Source organism: Stegodyphus dumicola, chromosome 1 (assembly GCF_044657685.1).
Source record: "Stegodyphus dumicola isolate Sdum_Otavi_A_Nest chromosome 1, ASM4465768v1".
NCBI lineage: Eukaryota > Metazoa > Arthropoda > Arachnida > Araneae > Eresidae > Stegodyphus > Stegodyphus dumicola.
In genome coordinates, this window is record NC_140768.1 from 39,787,482 (window position 1) to 39,813,425 (window position 25,944).

Consider the following 25,944-nt stretch of genomic DNA (forward strand, 5'->3'; position numbering starts at 1 on the left):
ACTCAGATTTAAATATTACCAAAATGTGCTTTCCTTAATTCCTGTTTAAAAAAATTTGTTGTTTAGTTATAATTGTGAGGATTAAAAAAAATCGATGACTTCAAAAATTTCAGCTTACAATAACAAAGTTACTATTTTAAGTTGAAAAAAAGAACCTTTCTTTATTTTCTGAGCAAGGAAGAAGAACTTCTATATTTTCGCAGAAAGGAAGAAGGAAAATTTCTAATCGAGAGAAAACTAAAATATTTTTCATACTTTTCCTCTTAAATCGGAAATAAACTAGTTTAAAAGTAAAAAAAAAACTTAGTTTTGTTAAAGCGCAAGTCTTTAAAGCAGAGTGAAACGAGAATGTGTTTGAATTAAAATATTCTTAGACATTAGTGGATGAAATCTTGAAGCACGGAGAATTTTGTAATAATAATCAAGATGAATACTTGCTCGTTTTAAGTTTTTGTACTAAGTTAAAATTAATTTTCTGCAAAAGTTAAAACTTTTTCTATTTAAAACTATCTTATAAATTAGATTTCAAATATGGTAATTTTTAAATAATATATTTTTCGTTGCTTAGCTATTTCAATTCGTATAAGCGATAAAGTAGGTACGGAATAATTTTTCAAGTGCCATTTTAATTTAACACTGAAGGAGTCATTTTAATAAATGACAACACTTTGCTAAAGGTTTCATAAATAAATATAAAAACATTAATGCATTTTTATAGCTAGAATTGGGAAATAAGTTTTTATATCAGTAAATTATTAGAAAAGCACTTTTTTGATAACACAAATAGCTACTAAAAATTGCTACATATTATTCTTCAGTTTATTTATAAATTGCTCAAAGTTACTACATTGAATAGATAACGAAAACAATTTAAATTGATAACATAATTCCGGTACAATACATGAAACAAAGGAACTGAAATTTACAAATAACTCTTTTCAAAGATTTGAGAAGCAAAATTAATATATTAAGGATATACAAGATTAAAATTTCAGTTAGGTAAACATGTTTATTCAGCATATTTGGGAGTAAGTATACTTATTTTACATAAAGACTAGTAATTTTACATAACGACCAGTAATTTTACACAAAGACCAGCATATTTGGGAGTAAGTATACTTATTTTACATAAAAACCAGTTACCTTACTATTTAATTAGCGTGTAGAGTTATTAGGTTAATTAGAAAAGCCGGAGAGATGAAAAATTAGCAACCGCTTCGTCGGGAATCGAACCGCGGACCTCTGGAATACTAGCCCAGCGTGCAGAACCACTACACCACGAAGGCACGCTAGGGAAGTGGAAGAAATACCTTATATACTTCCCTTTTTAGAGGGCGACTGGGGTTTTCAGGGGACCGAGTCGCCAAATCTTGGGTGTGGAGAAACTTCATCCAACACCCTTTTAGTTCGGGCGCCACTGCAGAGACATTAGGTTATCTTTAGGAAGCTGGCAAGATGAAAAATATGCAAGCAACCCCTTCGCCGAGAATCGAACCACAGACCTCTGAAATAGCGGCTCAGTGTGCTGACCGCTACACTATGAAGGCAGGCTAGGAAGGCGGGAGAAATATCTTACAAGCGTAAATCAACACGCGTGAGCACTTCATTTGTTAAATAATCTCTCTTCACATGCAAGCAGAGAAAGATTTAATTTCGCACTTTTTATTATTACTTCACAGCAATGACTTCACCGTTTCCCTCTAGCTGCTGTTTGGTTGCTGCCTGCTTTATTGTAATTTAAAGATACCAGAATTTTGAGAAAATAATATGAATTTTAATTCATTTAAAATTTTTATTGTTAAAATATAATTCAGTTTTCTTCTTAATGTTAGCATTTTAAGGAACTGAAATGAAGTATGAATCAAAATAAAAAACTTAATCAAATTATTTGAAAGAAAATAGTTCAAAATTAATAGTTGAATACATAAAATTTTCATTTTGACCAATCCATGTTGAAACATGGATAAATGGTTTGTATTTTGGTAGTTTGGATAATGGATAAATGGCATTGTATTTTCTATACAAACCTTAATCAAATAGTTGGAATAAAATATTACTTCAAAATTAAGGGTTAAATAAATAAAATTTTCATTTTGACAAATCCATGCTGAAACATAGTGTGATAGAGAATTAAAACGAAACCCACGCATTAGAGCTGTCTTTTCAACTATTGTAACATTTTCGAAACTATATAATTTAAAATTGTAAGAAAAAATTACCTTACGTAAAAAAATAGTGAAAAGTCCACAAAAAACTTCAAATCATCATTTAAAAAGTTTAAAAAATATTTTTACAACAAAGCAGTATGTCTTTACAATCAAAATTATTATACAACCAATATGTTTTTCAATAACATATTCTTTTTATGCAACAAAAGATAAACGAACTCTAACGTCCTTGATCCGGCTATACGTATATCCAGGTGAAAGACATTCCCGTATACGCATCCTAACACGGGCCTCTAGAAACCTCAGTAACGGTTTGAAAATCCCCAAAGGTCATGACCTCAGATGTTTCTGACATTATACGGAACTTCAGAAAATTTACTGTCAATTGACGACTACCGAACTGACTTCGGTAGTTAAAAACTGATACCAGAAGAGAAGAAGTTGAATTTGAATCGTTTAAATTAATTAGTTTACAAACTTAAAAAAGCATTTTGGAAGCCTATATTTTAGCGATGCTTATTTCTCAGTAGTATCTGTTACTTTTTTTAATTTTCTTCCCAATTTTCATCTGTAAAACAAAGGTTTCAATGAATTTTTTAAAGTTTGTAAACTAATTAGTTTTAAACAATTCAAATTAAACTTCTTATCTTTCGAATTCAGTTCTCCGGTAGTTGTCGTGAGCTGATAATTATGTACCATTTTCTGATAGTTTCTTGTGAAGTGTGTTTCTTTCATTTTGAGTTTTTTCCTCGTTAATTTGTCATTCTTCTAACTTTCCCATTCATTACTATTAATTAATTACAATGTATTTATTTTTAAGAAATTAAAATCTTAGAATGTACTCGTTTCAATTAAACCGAGGCTTTATTAATTATGAGCTCTTACTAATGAGGTATTTAAATAAGCAACAACGTAAAAAGAATGAAATGCATGTTCGAGTCCTCTTCAAAAAAAAAAAGAGAAGTTTGAGGAAGACATTAAACAACCTCTTCATATAATAATAATAACAGTATAAATAAATTGAAAATATCAATTAAGAAGAATTATGTCATTGCAAATAAAGTAAAAATATAATCTCAGAAGAATAATACCATTACAAATAAATTCAAAATATTAATTGAGGAGAAATAAATAAGCTGAAAACATCTATTAAGGAGAGTTACATTAAAAATAAATTAACTGAAAATATCAGTTCAGGGGAATTTTGACGAGCACTTGAGCAGTAATAATGAAATTATTAAGAAAATAAAAATCATTTTTGTAAAGTGAAAAAAAGATTAAAAATAACGGAAATGTTGAAAAATAAGAATTTTTTTTTTTTAATGATAATTTCTAATACTAAAAGCGGCAACCCAAAAAAAACACACAGAACTATTTCGGAAAATATTATAATTTAGTATCTAGTACAGTGTTTTCATACATTCAGGGATAATGCAAAAGAATCAAATTAGCAACAAGAGATTAATTTTCGGAAAAACAAAAAAAAGAAAAAACTATCAAATAGCAAAATGTAATAAAACATGATATCTGAAATCATTCAGATATTGAGAACAACCTTTTTGTAATGTTTTATGTGTTACATTTATTTATAAAATATCGTGTTCTTTCCACTTAAACCACATAAAATTCAATTGAACAGCAGTATCACAAAATATTTAAAAACAGCACATCCTTGGAATTTCCAATAGATAGCCTCTTGATCTGAAGATAAAAAAGTCTTTTTATTTTCGTACAGTGTTGCTAATGCTCGCTTTCAAATCACTGAATTTGTTAATTTAAATTCATTTAAATTTTACAAAATATGAAAATTCGAGATTCAAAATTCAAGTTTCCTGGTGCAAATATTCGGGTGGAGGATGAGTTATTAAAAATTTAGATGGTTCTAGTTATCGTCCCTTTTTCACAGTGCGAGAAATAAACATACATACATTCAGATTTTCGTTATTTAATTTCTTTAAAGATAATACAGGATGATAATATTTGGTGGCAACAATTTGAAAAGGGATTCAGCCGTTTGTAGTGAATCCATAAGCAAAATCCCATAAGCAGTATTAAACTCCTCATTGACCATATTCTTGTATACTCAAATGTACATTTTTTTTTTTTTCATTTTTATGTTGGTGGTGTTTTAATTCTACTTCTATTTTGTGATTTTTATTTATTCATTTTTGGAAAAAGTTGTGTCGAAGGTGTTTATTTATCACTAGTTAAAATTCGTCGAAAAAGAAATCATGAATATTCAGAAAGAGAGTGTTTCCCAGGATTCTGTTGTTTTTCTTAATTTCGGCTTTTTTTCCTCTGACTATTGACTATTCTCTTATTAAGTAGATTGCTTTCTCATTGGAAATTTCCCACATTCAATCTTGTTGAGTAAACAAACATGACATGAATAGCCATTCGATCAAAATGTCACACCTCAGAAGAAAAATGCATTGTGATCTTTTTTAAATTATTAAGAATAGAGTTGATTGGACTCTCAAACTTAATTTGCTGAGTAGTAAAATCTTTCTATTCATTATTATGTAAATATGCTTAATTACTTTTCAGTAAATTATATATGACTGTGAATATTTAACACGTTTGTTACATAATCAGTTTAGCAAAATAGCTGCTTTTATAAATTTCGAGCAGTTTTACAGAGCAGAAGTTGTACAGAAATGAGATTTTTTTTTTTTTTTTTTTTTTGAAAGCAGGAAAGATGAAAAATGAGCAGTCCCTTATCCAGGACTCGAACCATGAACCTCTCGAATACATGTCGAGTGTACTGACCATTAAATCACAAAGGAGAGAGAAATACCTTATATATTTTTCCTTTTAAAAGCGACTGGGGATTAGAGGACCCAATCTCCAAATTCTGGTGGCGGAGAATCATCATCCACCACATTTTTTAGTTCGGAAGCCACTGTAGAGACATTAGATTATTTTTTTTAAGCAGGATAGATAAAAAATGAGGAATGACCTCGCAAGGATTCGAGCCACGGACCTCTCGAATATGCGTCGAGCGTACGGACCATTACACCACAAAGACATGCTAAGAAGGCGGGAGAAATACATTATAAAGTATAGACCGTTGTTCTTAAGTTTCCTGACTATGCAGGTGACGAAGGATGTCTATCAGAGGTTAACAGGAATTTACGACTATGCGACATAATCAAATAAGTATATTCGTAAGTTAAATATATTTTAAACACTATCCGAAGCCAAACGTAACTACAATATAGGAAGTTTAAGCGAACTGAGTACACACATACAATGGAATGTTTTAGAGTAGGCATAGTTTTTAGATATTAATGTGAAAGCTTTTAATTTCAAATAATCAGCAATAGAAACAGAAATGTAATGTAACTGGTATATAATAAAGTACTCCGAATCAAATAGCGGTATTAAAGTTATCTTCAATTATAAGGTATTTTCTCTTTCCTTTCTGCCTGCCTTTGTGGTGTAACTGCAAGCATGTTCGAGAGTATTCGGGAGGTTCGATTTAGAAGCCTGACGAGGGAATTGGGGATTTCTTTAGTTTCCTGACTTCGAAAATAATTCTAAATGAGTGAACAAGTGGCGCCCGAACTAATCAAGTGGTGGACGATGTTTTATCAACACCAGGACCTGGCGACTAGTCTCCTAATCCCCAGTCGTCCTTTAAAAAGATGCGAAGATTTTTCTTTCCCAACTTTCCGCATGCCTTCGTGGTGTAGTTGGAAGCACGCTCGACACATATGCGGGAGGTCCGAAATTCGAATCCCGGTAAGAACATTGTCCATTTTTCATGTTCCTTCATGAATATAACTTAATGATGTAATGTAACTGGTAACACGGTAATTATTATAAAAGATCAATAAAGCGAAGTTTTAATGAAATTTTAAAAACTAAAATAATTCGAAAAATTCTTAATTTTTGTTATTAAATATAAAAACCTTATATAAAAAAAAATACATGAACTTATTTAAAATTTAAAAATTAAATCTTGATTTCTCGCGCAATTTCTAGCATATAAAATAATGCACTTTCTGCTTAATGAATATGTGTTTCAAATGAACTAGAAATCTACAGATATTCTATTTAACACTTTGATTCTTTAATCAGAAGTATGATTTTTAGGCAGGCGTGTAAATAAATACATAATTTTAAATCATATTTTGAGCTTTGAAAAAAAAATCAAAGTTTGCAGTTTCTAACCAATACTATTCAAATCTGTGCTCGTCTGTCTGTTTTGTTTTTGTTTGTTTGTGGCATCATCTCCTCCGGAACGGCGGGGAGTTGAGTTTCGAGAAAGGATCTTCCCCCCCCCGGATTTCAAAAGTTCGCGGGAAGTCATTTCGATCATTTTCAGCTTCGTACAACTTTAATCAGCTGAGATAGTAATTAAAAACTCTGAAAATGCTAATTTTCGCACTCATTTTTCCAAGTGGCAACAGTCTCAGGAGTCGGTGGATATAAAAATCTGCTTGATTTCGAAAAGTGTTGCCACTGTTCGCTTTCAAATCGTAGAGTCTGTTAATTAAAAACTGGTGAGTTTTACAAAATATAAAAAGAGCATTGCCAAACATTAAATGCATTATTATTAAATGCATTATTATTAAATGCATTATTATATAAGGTCGTATTCTGACGTTGAAGAAAGCAAGCGATGCAAGCGATTTCATGTGACGTCATTGTATGTCGAAAATGTTTCGTTAATGTCAGCATCTGATATAAATTGTTGCTGTTGGCAACTTTTTTGTTTCAGGTTAGGATAACTGACTTGTTATATTATCTCCACATTAATTCTGTTATTGATATTGAGAAAGAGTTGTTATATTACATTATATTTAAATCATGGCGTCATACGTATTAACCTGAAGTAGTGTCAAAAGAGTTTGGTGTAACAAACAAATTATTTATGAATTGGTTGTTGCTTGGAAAGACTTAACTGATTTCATTCCTATTGAAATGTTTTTATACATTTTCTTTTCAGGTGTACATAGAACTTATAAATTTTCCTTTGGCCGCAGCTGGCTAGTTTATAAGAAATGTCTTTTATATGGGAATATCATTAAGCTTACGTAATAAAACAGCATTAGATCGTTAAATTCTGTTAAATGTTACACGCTTCTTTTGAAAGAAAAATTACGTTCCATTTAAATAATCTCAATTAAAAACTTGTTTTCTTTTTAGAGCATATTAGAAGTTCTTTACATCCTTTCGTTTTTGAGATATTATATTTACCCTCATATTTCAGAGCCAGATTTAAACTTGATAAAACCCTAAGCTATTTGAGATATAGACCTTTTATAAGCCTGTTACAATATATTTTAATACTATATTTTAATTTTTTTTGGGGGTGGGGTCTTAAGCTATAGCTGGTGCAGCTTATACGTAAATCCATTCCAGTCATATTTACTCACTTTACTGTATATGCAGAGAGATACGTCCGATATAATGCGACCAAAGCTCATTTGTATCCAAATCTTGAAGTTTTTTAGCGTATCAAAGTCTCAAATAAAGGAAGAGGAAATGAAAAGCACGCAGTAGCTAAACTCATAAATCACTGGGTATATCAATTATGTCTAAGATAGGAAAAGCTCTATTTTTAATCGCATACATATTTTCTTAGTCTTCCGTTTTTTTTAAATCGCATACATATTTTCTTAGTCTTCCATTTTTTTTAATCTCTTACTTCTATTCTTATTTTACAATGCATTTCACTCAACTGCATGCAAATAAAGACATGAATTTCCAAACAAAAATTAGAAAATCTTGTAGTGAACAGGTAAATGTTCATCGTCTTTATTTGCTATGGATAATTCGTCCTTGATAGGACAGAGAATTATCATTGATTATCTCTGAAGTGAGAATGCAATGAGGGTATTAAGAATATTAAGTGAATCATAGTGGAAAGTCAAGGTCAAACAAGTGAGCCGCATAAAATGGTAGTTAAGTCATTCGCTACTTTGACAAAATATAGTCAACTTGCTTTACCGTAAGCACAAAAGAACACATTCAAATCGTTATCGCATGGGATGCTGTTCGAAAAATACCAACATTTACATAAGCAAGATATTCTACTAAAATATTAAGTAACCAAAGGATATATCATTATCGTAATTTATATACTTAATACTTTTTTTTATAATTTACGTAAGTCTCAAAACGTTTTCCTATGTACTGGTCACATTTACGTACACGATCATGACGTCTTCAACGTAAATCAGTACTTTTGTAAAAAAAAAAAAAAAAAAAAAAAAAAAAAAAAACTGAAATGTTTCAGATTTTAAATTACGTGCAAAGGGGCGTTTTTTAACATTTTGTGTGTTACCTTTCTTTATTAAATATCATGTTCCTCGCACTTAAACCATAAGATCCAGTGCAACAGCAATATCGCAAAATAGTTTTAAAACGAGCATATCTTTAGAATTTCCGATACAGAGACTCACGCGCTGGAGATAAAAATGTTTTTTCTGCACAACGTTGCCATTGCTCGCTTTGAAATCCTTGAGTTTGTTAATCAAAAATTCGTCAAAGTTTTAAAAAATAGGAAATCGATCATAAAACAAATTTCAAATTTCAAATTGGGTCTTCCACATGCTCATATTCGTTGGAGTATTACGTTATTCAAAATTCGATGACTCTATGTACCGTTGTTTTATCACAATACGAGAAATATACATACATTTATGCAGATTTTTCATTATTTAATTTCTTCAAATATAATGCAGGACTCTAACATTTTATGGCAACAGTTTGAAAAGTGAACCGACATTTATCCGTCCGACGCAAAATGCCAAAACGAAACTAATAGTCCTTCGGGATTCAAATCCCTTTGGACTAAAAAAAATTGAAATATCATGATAAAAAACATGTAATGAAGAGCCAGTCTGTCTGTATTCTTATTGAGAGAGAATGTGGGATGTACAGTAAATGTACTGGAAAATACTGGACGTAATTACGCTTAGAAAGGGAAAGAAAGGAATTGTAATTCTCTCACAAAAATATATTACTCTATTCACTCATCTAAGAAAGACGTCTGTATTTTATTTCGAGGTATATATATAGTATTTTATTTCGAGGTATATATATATAGTATTTTATTTCGAGGAAAATATATTAGACTAATGGAAGGTTTGTCAGAACTTTATAGATCATTTTAGCAGGACTTGGCATTACACTGACAGCCACATTAAAACACATTATGATGTATCTCCCGTCTTCCCGCATGCATTCGCGGTGTAAATGGAAGCACGCTCGACTCATCGTCGGGAGGCCTGAAGTTCGAATCCCTGCGAAAGCATTGAGGATTTCATCAGCTTCCTGACATCTAAAAATATTTTAAATGACTATACAAGTGCCACCAGATTTACAATTTTTATTGCCTATTGGCGGGGGGGAGAGGGACCTAGATAGGGCCTTTTAATTTTGATATATGATTACAAATGAATAAAATCGTGTTATTCTTATTAATAATTATTTAAATTATTTGAATAAGACTTGTGATAGGAAAGCTATTATATGCTCAGTAGTTTCAAAATAGAAATAAAAACGTATTCAGTACTTATGTGCTTTTAACTTAGCTTATTTAGTTTATTCTTCGTAACATTCATAACTAACACATACTTAGAGTTAATAATTTTGACACAACTTTGGAAAAAAAGTAAAAGAATTTATTAGATATCAATAGATAAATATTAGAAATCCAAATTCATCTGTAGTTTCTCCAAAAGATTTTTTATAAACGTTGTCTGAATTTTTGTCAATTATCAAATGAATTTGACATTTATCACAGGTGGCAATTTATATCCTCTTACAGTTACTCACAGAGACTGCAGTCACAAAATTAACATTATCTAACACAAATTGACAGTTCCGTGCTCATGAAAAAAGTCCATTGTCAACTTCAAGTTTAAAGAGGCGTTTCTACTCATATCTTATTTCTTGTTAATTTGAAAGTTTGGCATGACCTGCCTTCCCTCCTACATGTATGTTAAATTATTTTGCTTACGAGGACTGACGTCAAAATGCAAAACAGCATGTGGCTCGGTAGGTGTCTTTAATTGAGGCTAATGGTATTCTTAAAAGGTTTTATGCATTCTTTTAACTTGCCATTGCTTCATAAGTATTAAAAATAGCTTTAATAGGCAATGGGTTTTATAGATGCATAAATTAAAAATTTTATATTATATTTAATTTGTAAAAATTTCAAAACCAGTGGTCAAAATTAAAAAAAAAAAGTGAAAAACAGAAAGAGAGATAGAAATTGTATAATTGATATTCACTCCGAATATTCTGTAAGTTAGGTCGCTTTATAAAAATATTCAAAATACGCGATTTAAAAGCAATTTTGATATTTAGATTTAAATTATAATTCATTTCATTGCTATTTTATTTGAATAACATTTTGAAAACAGTTTAGAAAAATCAAAAATCAGCTTTAGCGTCTTTAGATTCTCAAACCAGGTAAATACTTAATTTTATTTTTACAATTTAAAACCATTAACAAATTTGCACTTTTGAAATGAATCACAAATATACCACATATAATGATTACAGTAGTAGTAGTAATAAACCAAATATAATTTCTTTCTCACAAAATAATTTCTCGTCTTTTTGAGTATGATACTATTTAAATTTTGATTCCTTTCATTTATTCTGATTAACTTTCGAAAGCAAAATTAAAAATTTTCTAAAGTAAAAATGTACAAAACTTATTAGGAGAATTGAATAATATTTTTGATAAATTCCTATATATTTTTTAAATTATTACGTGCTCCGCCCGCACGGAAAGGAAGCACTGCACGGAAAGGGAGCACTACACGCACTACACTTAAGCACTATACGGAAAGGGAGATATGCCACGTGGTCTTTTTAAGGGAAAGAGGCTCGTATCCACAATACACACGAGGTAAACACCCGTGCAACCAGCCCGTTCGCCCGGTGTCGAACGCCAGAACGAAGTACTAGTGTTCAGCAGTTTTTACCGCTAGGCCACTGGGGGGCGATCAATTCCTATATATTTAATACAATTTTATTCTTGTCCCAAATAAATCAAGTCATCCTCCTAAAATCCCTTTTAAATATAATATATATTATATGTTTCAAATAATGAGCTAAAATGGTGTATGTACGATCTGTTCTATCCACAAATACAAATTTAAAAGAAATTACTTTGAGCTCTTCATTTACTTCAAGTAAATCGAATTAATTTTTATTACATTTTTGCCATGTCTGGCATATATTTCGATGGTACTATTTTTATGAAAAATCACACCTTTTCTTAAGAAAAGTTCAGAAAGATTCCCTGAAGTATACTGTAAGCTACGCTGAGGTTTTTTCCCGTTTGTTAAATTTAATTAATAGCGTTTAATGTTCATTCCAATTGATTTCTTACAAATGCTGGTAATTTAGTAAATTTCTTTAGCTTACTTCATGATAAAATAAAAAAACTATAGTTTGAAAAACTTTCAGCCGGGAGATATCAGTTTTTATTTTTTAAGAATCTGTTAATAATAGAAGCAAAGTTTTTTAAATCAAGCCAACAAATAAAAAACCGTTTATCAGAAAGTAACAAAAGTAATTACCTTTAATCAGAAAACTATTTAATGAAATAAAGTAATACGATTACATATGAAATGCATTTAAGAATTTTTTGCGTTTCAATATTTCAACTGGCGTAAGACAAGTGTTTAAAAAAGTAATCTTCTCTTTTGTTTATGTTTTCGGCACATTTTTAATTTTGTCTTTTGCTTCAAGAGTTCATTCTCCTTTCCTATAATGTCAGTTGAGAGCTGTTTTTCCTGTATTACTTACTCTGTAGTATAGTAAATCTGGTCACACTTTCGAAGTATAAAGCAGTCAATGGGTCGACAAGTTGAGCAATCGGTAATCCGCACAGTCAATTTACTTGAGAAAAAACATGAAAAGGTTACCGATTAGCAACTGCTTTTTATTCGCTTTATCTGCGAAAATTAAACGTTAGATGTTTCTTATCAGAAGGAAGAGTTTTCCTGTCGCTAAATTTCTCCAGATAGAGAATACAAATTAAATTTGCAAAATATCAATACTAAAGAAGCTTAAAATACATTTGATGAAGTATAAAATAAAGGAAATGTGCAGTAAATAAATGTTAAATCAATGTTTGATTGCAATGCAGTCTCCTTTAACATTTATATATAATAAAATACTGTGACATTTTTGCACGGGAAAGGATGAATTGTATGAGCGCTGGTATTTATAAAACTTAGACATAGCTTAGTTGCAGGAGGAAACATATAAATAGCTCCTTAGTACAGATATACTTATTGTTTCTATATAAGACAGAAAATATGTATTTTACGCTACAAAATTAATATAACTGTTCAAAAAATTTATAGCCGCCTTTTTAGCGAATTTTTAAATACCTTAAAATGTTTTTTTTAATTTATCAAATTATAGTTTTAAAATGCTTTACATTTATTTATTTAATTAAACATAGTTTTGTTCATAATCAACGTAAACAGTTAGGAATTATATATAAGGGATGTAACATAGCAGGCCTTCTCGTGGTGCACCCTGGGCTATGCTACATCTGCTACAGCTTTAGCCGAGCTCTCTAAAAATGGAATTATATATAATGAGAAAACAATTATTTATTAGAAATCCAAATTCTAATGCTTGCTGAAAGTATTAAATTTTAATTTTTCCATAGTAATCTTTTATTTCAGTAGTTAGAAGAAAATCTTCCACATAAAATCATATTATTTATTAATCTACGTAGCAAAAGTATTTTAATTTTGTTTCTTATATCAAAGCTAATTTTTAAATGTTAATAATTTACTGAAATAATTTAACCCTACAGAACTACTTTTCACATTATTTCTACTAATAGAAGCCGATATACTCATTATTGATGAAGTTATAATTTTCATTTAAAATATTGCTTTTATTATCATGAGAGTGTAAATAAAATTTGTATACTTCTTAAAAATACTTATTTAAAGGTTGTAGAGACAGTAGGGTATTTTTAGGAAGCAGGAAAGATAAAAATATGCAACGCCTTCGTCGGGAATCGAACCGCGGACCTCTCAATTACGCGCTGAGCGTGCACACCACTACACCACGAAGGCGGGAGAAATACCTTATAAAGTATTATAAATAATTATTTAAACGGAGAAATATTTGTTGTTGTCATCGTCTTGTATGTTCAACTGCGGGTTATTTATTCAATAATTTATTGCTGTTGTAGATTCCAATATTTGCTTTCTTTTTTAAAAACCAAACAAAAAAACCAAACAAAATTATATGAATTAAGATATAATTAATCCAATTATCTAGTAATATTACTTAGCGCTTTAAGAACATATGAACTAAAATATAATTAAATAAAACATAAAAAATAATTAATTTATTATTTAGTTAAATTAATTTTCAAGAAATTTTCGAAAAACCTTTAAACTTGAAAATGAATTTTTTTTAATTTTTAATTTAAGCATAAAATTTTTTTAATTTAAGCATAAAATTTTCTTTAAATAATAACACTGTAATGCAAATTCTCAAAACAATTCTAGTAATCCATATTTTATCACAAAAGTATATGAAAAGGAGAGCAATTTCAATTTAATTATTTCCTTTTCCTTCTTCGGCCCACCAGCGGCCGAGCGGTAAAGTCGCTGAACACTGGTAGTTCGGTCCGAGGTTCGAATCCCGCGAACTGGCTGGCAGCATAGGTGTTTTCGTGGTTTTCCCCATGTGTAACGTGTATACGAGCCAGTTTCCGTTAAAAAGTCCTCCACGAAGGCATTCCTCTCCTTAGGCAGATAGCCCTAGTGTGCTTTGCCATAATTAAATACACCACACACCTTTTCCTTCTTCAAGTTGTTACAATTCAAACTCGATCAAATCGAATCTTTAAGCCATAAGCTCAGTCTAAATTTATATCACTTTGAAAAATTAAAAAAAATTCATTTTCAAGTTTAAAAGTTTTTCAAAAATTTCTTGAAAATTAATTTAACTAAATAATAAATTAATTATTTTTTATGTTTTATTTAATTATATTTTAGTTCATATGTTCTTAAAGCGCTAACTAATATTACTAGATAATTGGATTAATTATATCTTAATTCATATAATTATAAAATACTAATTAATACTTCTTGAAATTTTGATTAATTTATTAATTGTTAATTTTTAAACCTAATTTTAAATTTTAAAACGTATTTTATCTGGTATTATTTCGTTCTTGTTATCTATATAAAAAGGGGGGCAAAGAAGTTTAAAATTATCTAAAATCTAAATTTTTAAGCATTTATAAAAATATAGGCTCCAAAATCATGTATTACTTCTCTGAAAAGGATTACTTTTGCAGCCATAGGTATTACATCTGCTTTATTATTTAAACATAAATTATTAAATTGAAGTACCTAAATTATTTAGGTTATTTAATACTTAAATTATCATTTTATTTTAATGCTTAAATTATTTAAATTATTAATATGCTTATTTATTTAAACTACTTAAGCAATATTTAAGTTATTTAATAACCTTATTTAAATTATTATTATTCAGATATTAACTTAATTCTGCTTAAATAATTAAGCATACTTTTCTGCAAAATATATAAGAAAAATATATTTTGCTACTTAGTGAACCCTATTTTTTATTTAATTTCTTTGCTTTTTTCCTCACCAAGAGAAAATATAACAAAAAAGCTATGATTTGAATTAATTTGACATTAATGGAGGGTAATTCTTTAAAAACAGACATATTTTTTTCAAATATACTTATTATTTATATTTGAATGTCTGTAAAACAAATTTCAATTGTCTGATTTTCTCTCCCAAAGAAAATAAAAGTAATAAGTATAACTGTAAATACTACGAAAGCAAAATAAATTTCACTTGTATTTATTATAACACAATTACAAATATGAAATCTTCAGATTTAAGCAGTATCTACGAAAAAAATCAGGAAATAGTGATTTAGTAAGTATAAGCTTAATACTAAACTTTCGAGATTAATTCTTGTTTTAATTTACAATTTAATTTATTTATTTCGAAACTCTCATAATTTCGTAAAATTCTAATGAATCCTTCGAATGAATATTAAGGACTGATAAAAAATAAATAAAGATTTAAAAACTTACCTTAGCAGTAAACAAATTGGGGGCCTACAAAAGTAACCTTTATCTACAACAACACCACATATCAAACACTGCTACAGTTACCAACTGTATGTACCATCACCAGCAAAGCCAAACCATTAACACTGTCACTAAAAGTAGCATTAAATAGATCCAAACGCAAAAGCCGTTCCGTCATCGAAGAGAGAAATATCCGAAACGAAACCTATGTGCAGAAAGAAAAAGTGAGCTTTCTCTTTGGGGGGAGGAGAACCTTTCGTTCTCTCCACAGTCGAAACAGACACTGCTCGCTTTCTCTCGTTACCTGTTTTCTTAGATGCTTTCTCCTGTCCCGTTCCCAGTTTGACCCACATCGAAAAGCCTCTGCAAATAGGACGAGAGATAGATTAGAAAGTGGTTTTTGGGGTGAAAGGAAAGGATGGTGACGTGAAGGAACAGGGTGGGAAGAAAAGAGGGGGAAATATTACATGCAGATATATCTTCCAAAATAGGTTTTATTTTTAGCAATAAACTTGTTGAAGAGCGATAATAGGCAGCGAAGGATTAAAAGAGATTCTCTTCTTCGGAATTTGTTTAATCCTTGCTGTGTCGAATGTTTAGTTCCTGGCGGATTTTGAAAAATGTCGTTTCCTATTTCATAAAACGCGACTTGCAGTTTTATAATCAGCTTTGTAGATTTGTGGTTGGTTTTAACGCCCTGGTTTTATGTTTAAAAGATACAGGATATTCATTATATTTTGCGATGCCCATTAAAAAAGTAATTTTCATGTGAAATTAGGAAGCACTATGTTTATTTTCATACTTAATATATTTACAGTAAAGTTTTAAGATTAGCAAATCTAAAATAATTTTTCATTTTTAATTTCTAATTCCCAAACGTCTCTTTTCAATAACGTTTTATAATTGTTATTTAAATATAATTAATATGAAATGCAATGAAAAAATATTGTTCTTCTTTAGAAAAATTTGAAGTTTTTTAAAAATATACATTGCTCTTAGATCTTGCTAGCATTTTAGAGTGTTTTTTTAAACATGTTTTGCTCAATTTTTACTTGATTTTAAGAGAGGCCTAATTTGAATATTTTATATTTCATAATTTTTGGAAACGGCCAATATGTATTTCCCTTTCCATTTATCTTTTTCATGATTTAATATTATGATTTCGTTTGCGAAAAAGATATGCTTGCGATCTAATAAATATATTGACCGGAATAGAATATAAGACAAACACTATAAGAACTATATCTCATATAGAAAAAAAACTGGAATTTTTGAATGAGGTTTATGAAAAACTAAAAATCGATGGTTTTGCCTTGCCCATAAGGCTGTCTCATATATCTCATCCAATATACAATGTTATTTATATGGAATGTGTGGTGTATTGAAAGTATGCAAGGTAGACAATTTAACGATCTAATAGCCTGCCTTGAGATGTATTTGAATAAATGTATTTATATATATATATATATATAAATGTTTAGGGATAAGTGAAAATTTATGCTAATATATTTTTAAGAGGGTTGGTATACGTATATATTACTATGGCTTTTTAAAGTGAATTTTGAGATGAAAGTATTTGTGTTAAATAATTACTGCGTGTTTAAATGAACAGCAGAATTGCAAAAGGAAATCCTCATAACTTTCATTTTGAATTTTCATAAATAATAAAAATTTTAGATAGTAGATAATGTGATTTTCATTTTTATTTGGGCCCACCAGCGGCCGAGCGGTAAAGATGCTGAACACTGATAGTTCGGTTCGAGGTACGAAGCCCGCGAACGGACTGACTGCATGGGCGTTTTCGTGGTTTTCCCCATGTGTAACGTGTATACGAGCCAGTTTCTCTTAGAAAGTCCTCCACGAAGGCATCCCTCCCCTTAGGCAGATAGCCCTCGAAGCTTTGCCATAATTACACACACACACACACATTTTTATTTGATTTATATTAGCTCTTAGGGAAATCAGTTCATTGTGATGAATAAACACTGAATATTTAAATCAGTAAAAAATTTCAGCTCATCAAAAGGGATAATAAGAGAAGAAATTTTCAGAAGTCTTAAGTATATTTAATAAAAAAGAGTTACTGTTAATTGATTAATTAACACATCTAATAGTTATTAAGCTATTTAGATGATGCTAATTTGCTACAAATTTGACACAGGAAAGAAACAATTTCTAGTTTTGCAAATGCTTTAATTGGCTATTAATAAATGGAAAGAACAAATGCATTTCCAGTTTATAACTTTAAAGTTCGTATATTTATTTAGCTTTACAGAAGCTATTATGAATAACTATTTTTATTCATGTAAATGATAATTTTGTTAAAAAATATAAATAAATAAAAATAAAAATAAAAAATGGCGAAATACAAAATAACTGAAAACATCAAGTGGTAATTCAGATTATTTTCCAATGGAAATCATTTTATTTTTTGAGGAAGTATTTAATTTTTAAAAATTTTAAATAAATAAATTATTGTATTAACAGTGATAACATGAACAGAACAACCACACAAAATACTGCCCTATAAGCTTCGCTAAAACTTACATGCCATTTAAAAAGTTATTTATGAGAATATTGGATAGTAGACTCGGATAGGCTTTTCTGCATACATCAAACAAATAAAATAAAATAGTGTGATTGTAGCATATTTTTACATCCTTGTACGAAGTACAAAGGAAGTATTGTAATCGAAAAAAGTTTCAGGCATCATATTTCAACACAAATATCCATTTTCACCGCTATCGAATGCAATTTAACGATGTTTGTACGATGACATCTGTACGTAAGGACAGGATAAAGGACTCTTTTCCCCCAAAAAATTTGTAAAACTAATTTAAAATTAATTCTAAAGAGAATTTTTCGTGGCTTCTGTGCATACGTACATACACTCTGTAACTCGGCTCAGTGATCTCATTTTTTTTATTCTTATACGTTTGTAAATTGTGCATTTTTTGCTTTAAAAATGATTGAATTAGGTTGTTCTTATCTTCCGATTAAAGTTTTTATGTCTTTAGTAAATCTGTATGCAATATTTTTAGAATTATCAACAATTTAAAAGTTGTTTAAGTGCTGCTAAAGCCTAATAATTTTTTCGATTTGGCCATTGCTTGTTTAAACATTTGAAACAGCAGAATAGTAGATTTGTTGCCAATGTAGAGAAAGTAAACTTCGCAATAACAAAGATAACGCCTTCTTTTATTATTGCGAATTAAATCATGTATAATCCATTCTGGAATTTATTCGAGGAAATAAGTGTTTAAAATTTACTTCGTAATTTTTAATATAGATATTTTGAATGTTTATGCATTTTTGCCTTATCGCGAAGTGAGAACTGATTTAATTGAATGAGAAATACTGATTCGTCTGTTAAAAAAAAAACTGTTTCTTTTTTGCTTTGTTTACTTAATTTCTTTTATACATCGTTCTAGATTTATTATAATATTTGAATAGAACATGTGGCAACGATTAGATAAGATGATATAAATTTTTTGCATTCTGAGTTATAAAATGAACGAAATGTAACGCTGTTAAGTGAACCTAGGGCCAGAGTGTCGCTATGGTAAACAAATATAGTGAATTTTAAAGAGTGCATTTATTCTATTCTGGTTTATGGGCTGTCGGCAAAATAGATTTAATCCAATCCAATAAATTTAAATGAAATGCAAGAACAAAATGGGTATAATTTAATATTCCGTAGAAGGAAGTCATGTGGGGCACACATCAGATTTTTTATTAAAGTTATGCTGACGAGCAGTGAAATAATTTTTCTACTTCTAGTTATTAGAAAATAAGAAGCGGAAGATAAATGTCAGCTAGCCGTAACACAGAAGTTCAGCCTTACTGATTATTAAAATATAACTTCGAATTAAAAGATGTAGAATTTAAAATTTACTTGCAGATTAAACAAGTGCATACATTTCGAAGAAAATAATATGAATTCAACATTTTCTCCTCATTTATTCATAGAAATATACTTAGCCTTTTCATATGAAAATAAGACTTGCATATGAAATTAAGAATATAGGCGAAATGTTTTCAATTTAGCACGTTTGCCATAACTTCTTTCATAATTTAGAGGTGTGAACTTTTATAGTGTAAAACATAATGAATTATTTCATGTTGTCCTAACCGTAGCTAGATAATCGAAAAATTCGGATAAAATGCCTTTTTACTGTAGACCAAATAGGAGGTTATTGTTATGAACACACAATGCAGTTCTCTATTTTGTAATACGTAGCAACAATTCTGCATGAAAATATTTCTTCTAAAGTGACAAAAATCTTCATTATTAAGCTTCTTAATAGACAGACTTAATGGCATCATTGAAATTATACTTTTTTTGCGTATAATAATAGGGAGTATTGTGAAATATTATTTTTTTACTTCTAATCAAATGAAATATCTTGATATATAAAATTTTGGAAGTAGTCGGTTTTTATAAACAGTCACCTATTCATATTGTGGTAGGTTTAAAATCCTTCTTTCACTGCATATAAAAGTTCTTTGTAAAGCTTAAAGATACTCAATCTAATTTTAACAACAGGAAAACAAATTTCAGCATTTAATTTTAAAAGAAATGTTGAGGAAACATGAAAAGCAATTTGTAAACACACACAAGTCATTTTCGTGGAAATTTCTTTTTATGCTGTTTAAGAACTGAATCACTTTTAAACAAACGCTCTGAGATTTCAATTTCCTCTTAAAAAACTAGCTTCTATTATATTGCTTTAATTAAAATACTATTAAAGAAATCGTTCTTACGAGAATAAAATTTGGAAAAAAAAATTTCTGAATTTCGCTTACCTTAACATCTATTCAACAGTTCCTATTTCAACTTTTTCTCCTTTAAATGCAGTTTTAAACAAACAGCGAATTGAAGTTAACAGTGAAGAAAGTGCATTTCGTCACCCATTGGCCTAAAACGCTTCAGAAGTTTTTCACTAAAGAACGCAGTATAAAATAGGGCTAGTATCTTTTCTTGACAGAATTTGTATTCATTGCTACGGAAAAGGAAATTTCCTTTATTTCCTGTACAAACAAAAGTTAGTTTTGCTAAAACTGTTGCTACAATTGACTGTTGCATGAAAGTTTCAGTGTTGAGAAAGGTTTAAAAAATTGCGCATTTCCAATTTCTTTCGCTCAAAATCCTTCACTATGTGAAATGACATACATTTATCTAAATTTAATTCAAGGTGAAAGTAATATTTTCCTCCACTCTTTTTGTAAAAGGAAACATCTTTGATTAAGATTTTATATTTTTGAAAACTTCATCACTACCAAGATTTAACCAATTTGTATATAGTCTATCACAAAATTTTTTATTTTAAACAAATTCTCTGAATACCATTTCACTGAAAATGCCGCTGAAAATTAATCAATAATAGACAAAAAGAAAGAAATTTAGAACCAAATCCACAAAGGTATGAAAAAAATAAAATTAAAAATCAATAAAATTTAAATTTTCTTCTGCCTATATATATTTTTGCCATTTTTGTGTTTCTTTTCTCTATTCTCCTACTAATTTGATGAATATTAGCTGACTTTTACATATTTATGAGAAAATTTGAAATTTAAATTATATCAAAATATATTATCAAAATTCATCAGTAAGCAGTGATTGAAAATTTTCTTGCATAGCTTATATTGTTATTTTTCTCGTGAAACGCAATTATTTTTAACAGATTTCAAGAGCAAAGTGAAGTTCAAGCATTTTTGGAGAGATCGTTGTTATCTCAGTTCAAAAAAGTATTCACAATTCAAATAATTAATATTACATACTCTTAATTTTCTTGCTCTTGCAACAAGGAAGATTTCTTTTCTTGGTTAAAATTTCGAATTTAAGTCACAAAGAAAAATAATTTACTATCCTCCTCGTTTTCCTTCCTATTTTTTTTTAATTAATAATTTTTCCCTTTGACTCTGACTAGCATTTATGTAATACATTATTTTCCTTTTCGGAAACAGTGAAATGATTTAATACATTTTATTCATTTTAGTTATCAGAACTAACCTAGACCGCGGTGTTTACTTTTAATTTCCTTTATTTATGCGCCCTTGTCCTTTCATAACAGATGCTATAGGGAAAAACTAAGCTGTATTAAATACAAGTCAGGAAAAGCAAAACAATTCCATACAAAAAATTTTGTTCCCCAGTCTTAAATGAAATTCTTGTTGTTAAATGGCTTTGTCTTCTAATTACTGGTGGGAATTACGATACTTTTTGTATGGTTAACACACACACTTATATATGTAGCATGTTTGTGTGTAAATTAAATAATACAAATCTTATTTATAGATATTCTAACTGAAGGGTAAAACAAATTATTTAATTAATTAATATTAAATTAATTTTAGAATTAAATAATTAATATTTTAGTTTACGATTTAATTAAGATTTAATAAATAAATCTTTTAACCAATAATATTAACTTTTAATTTGTGTTCTTAATACGTTCTTCTTATACGTTCTTAATACGTAAATGTATGAAGAAGATGTATGTCTGCTTTCAAATACATTTGGTTTTATCAGTTTTATTCCCTTCCAAACTTCCTTAACTAATGGGGAATTATGAAATGCAGAGTGAAAATTCATTAATAATAACATCCCTTTTATGCTTGGCCGTGATTGATAAAATGCATTATAGTGAAAACTGCAGATTATTATCTGACTTATAATTTCGTTGCTTACTGAGAGACATTAATTCGCATCATTATTGTCGATTCAATCCATTGAAAACAATCTGGAAGTTCACGTAAGCATTTTCACTGTTTTTCTGGCACAGACTGTACAGCTTGAAGTCTCCTTTGACCTCTTTTATTTTAATATCGCCCTAGATGGATGTTTGACTGATTAATCACCCCACTGCAATCATTAAAGACAAAAACTTGTAATGGAAAATGAGGCTGTGATGATGAAGAAATTTTAAGAGTGCAAGAATAGTCCATGAGACAATGCTGATGAATTTTCCTTACTAAGCTTTGTCAGCAGAAATTAGTATGAAGTAATAAAGTATGATCCTGATCAGTATTTTCTATAGTATCAAAAGAATATGCACCTCTATAATACATTTGTGCCTCCTAGACGGGAAACTGGTTAGTGACTCTGACTGCCGTACACAAGGGTCAGGGTTCGAATTCGGAGAAGGCATGGATGAAATTTGTCTTCCCCTTCACAGAAGGCAATGATGGCACGCCTATTAGGTGCCTCCGCAATGAAGTGACCACCACTTCCGACTGTAGCAGTGATCAAGGCCTATAAAAGGCTAGAGTTCGCCATTGGGGAAAAAATAATAATACATTTGTCACAACACTTCCAACAATTTACTGAACTCAGCTGTGCTAAAACAGCGTTTTCATCCAAAGCATGAACCTGAAAAACAAAGACACTTGCTGATGTTTAAAGGAAAAGAGATTGGGATTCAATGAACAAAAACAGATGCTTTTTCGTCTCTGGGCAAAAGCCTTGAAGCGTCATTCAAATACGTTTAAGCGTAGGAAGAGCCAGAAAGCTTTATTCCAATTGGGATTCATAATTAATGCTTACTGCCAAAGACATGGTCACGTATAACTGATGAAAAATAAAAAAATGAACTGTATAGTACCTCATTACCTAATGTCACTGCACGTCACGGGATTTCAGATAAGACTACGTATAGCTGAAGGATAGATCATCAGTTAAATGAAGCCTCATCCATTAAACAAATTATCATCAATTAAATGAAATGATTTGCTAAACAGCTAGACGAAAGCGCAGATTCAAAAACATGGAGAACTTTTTAACATATATATTGAGAGAGGAAATTTGATTTTTCGAATATCTTCCGTGTCGTGTCATGGCGGAAATATTTGAAACTCTCTAATGCTTGAAAAGTATTGCATTAGAGAGTAAACCAGTATTGTAAACCATTTGTAGTTAATAGTTTAAAAAACGGAAAATATTTTACTACACTCGAGATTTACAGGTAAGAAGAGAAAATATGAAATATTAACATATTAATGTAAGTAATAGTTAGCTAAGGAATGGCTTAAAAGAACACCATGATTGTTGGATTAACCAGCTTATATATAAATTAACAGAAGTGCATTCGTATTCACTCTGAGGGGTGCACAAGCTATGCCTGTTTCTACAGTGGAGTATGTTTTCTAAGACTGGCAGTAGCACATAATTTATTGGAGATAAAAGCAGATTTTTTAAGGAACTTTGAAAGAGCTGTAACTAAATCTGTTAATTAGGAAAAGACTCAGGAGATATTTGAGAACCAATGCAATAATGAACATATCTTTTACCATCGTACCTATATTTTGAAACTTTGTAGAGACATTAGGTATTTTTTTGGAATCAGGAAAGATGAAAAATGAGCAACGCCCTCCCCGGGAATCGAACCACGGATCTCTGGAATACTCGCCCAGCGTGCAGACCACTACACTACGAAGGCATGCTAAGAAGGTGGGAGAAATACCTTAAAACTTCATGGAAGTGCATTCAGCAGATGCCATTAGAAATATCCACTTTACTTGCATAAAATATGTAACCGCTCTAATAAAGAAAAATCTAAAGCTTTGTTTTCAATAGGAGGAAAGTATGCAGCTCAGAAAAAAAAATTTCATTGCCGCAGTTATATATTTGATGCTTTATTTTCCGATAAATTTGGTTTAACTCATACTCGACAATCTAAATTGCTGAATTCATCATACATGGTATTTTGCAGAATATTGCTGACAGTCACATATATTACATGAAACTGAACTAAAATAGTGTGGTTGATTGGGTATAAGCGTTACATATGTACTTTATTTTTATTTTAAGGCTTCTATAATGTAAGTTTACGTAAACCTTAACTATAATATTCCGATTTAAAACTATACCCACCCTCCCCCGAAAAAAAAAAAAAAAACTCAAACAGAGATTGGCAAATAGAATTATATCGATTTTGAGGGGAATGAGACTTATATTCCTCTTCTTCAGGGCCAAAACCTTGCCGAAATTAAAATTTTACATTGGCATGTTTCCGTTCCACATGCATTTGATTAATATTTTCAGCAACTTGATTTCTTGTTATCTCGACAAATATTTTAATCTCTCCTATTTTTTTAAATTTCATTAGGAAGGTAATGTTTTCTATTGAGAAACGAGCAAACAAAACTTCAGCAGGAACTCAGCCTCACCTACACAAACAAGAACAGGAACTGCTTACTATAAATATCAGACCCTAATTAATTAATGCGCAATAAAAGTATTTCTCCTGAAACCGACGCTGATAGCGCAAGACGCGTAAAGGAAGACTTTTCAAAGAATTAAAAATTCTTTCCGTTAAAAACAGAAAAAATAACACTGCAACCGAAACCGAAAGCTTCTGACTTTTTCCGTTACGCGCCAGTGAGCGGATCGGACCACATGATGTGCTGTTCGACTTTGGGAAATAAGCGATGAAACGGGTGAGTAGGGACTATACTCAAATATACAATACGTTGTTGAATTTTCGAAGAGATTGTTTAGGAAGTTCTGTTACTAGGCTATATATTTTCTAAACATATTTTTGGTCAGGGCATAACCTGATTTAACCCTTTGACTAAGAATTAAAAAAAAAATTATCCCGTTTTCTATCCAAATGAACAAAATATATCATAAAAAATTAAAAAAGAAAATTTGAAAGGTTAAACCATAAAATTCAGTTCAAGAGCAATATCGCAAAATAATTTTAAATTGAGCATAGCTTTAGAATTTCTGATACAGTCTCGCGTGCTGGAGATAAAAATGTTTTTTTCTGTACAACGTTGCCAATGCTCGCTTTGAAATCCTTGAGTTTGTTAATCAAAATTCGTTAAAGATTTACAAAATATGAAATAGATAATTAAGCAAATTCCAAATTTCAAATTTGGGCTTCCACATGCCCATATTCACAGTAGGATTACGTTATTCAAAATTTGATAGCTCCAGGTACAGTTGTTTTGTCACAGTGCGAGAAACATACATACATTTATGCAGATTCTTCATCATTTAATATCTTTAAATATAATACAGGGCGATAATATTTGGTGGCAACAGTTTGAAAAGTGAAACGGACATTCAGAGTGATTCGACGCAAAATCGCAAAACGAAAACAATAGTTCCTCATGGACAAAGCCCCTTTGGACTATTAAGGTAAAATTAGGATTTTGGGATTTTTTGGACAAAAGTTTTCAAGCCAAAGGCTGGGACACATATGTCCCATCCGCAGTTAATGGTGGGATACATATGTCCCACACGTAGCGATCGACTTACTATAAACACACCTATTATTCTAGAAAACTATTATATGAAATTCTATTATATATTCTATTATATGAAATGGATTTTACATCGTATGTTACAGGGTAAAGCATTCTTTGCATAACCCAACATTGCACATTGGGCAACTCATATTTGTTCTCTTCTCTATGTTCATTTGTGTACAACGAGCACAGCGGCGTTTTGATTTTTTAACTATTGGAAGATGATCCCCAACGTTCAAGAGCTTCTAAGTACTTTTTAACCCGGCAGTAATTTTTAAATTTTTAGTGGGACATATACGTTCCGTTGGTAGTCAAAGGATTAAACATATGGCGTTAAAAACGCCTTTCGTTAATTATAAAAATATTGGGAATGTTAATTTAACTTAACAGATGGATATAGTAAAAAATAATATATTTCAAATTATATATAATTAT

At 30.0% G+C, this 25,944-nt stretch overlaps 1 protein-coding gene across 3 annotated transcripts in view; it reads right to left on the reverse strand.

Moving 5' to 3' along the window:
* Window positions 1-25,944, reverse strand: part of LOC118183418 (A disintegrin and metalloproteinase with thrombospondin motifs like) — a 348,669-nt gene that overhangs the window by 201,082 nt on the left and 121,643 nt on the right. Inside the window, exon 1 of one of the 3 annotated variants that reach the window (XM_085814075.1) lies at window positions 15,259-15,555. The exons of the other annotated variants lie outside the window; for them this stretch is intronic. The gene's annotated coding sequence lies outside the window, so the exon portion shown is untranslated. Of the gene's footprint in view, window positions 1-15,258; window positions 15,556-25,944 lie in introns of those variants that run through there. 3 annotated transcript variants of the gene reach the window in all.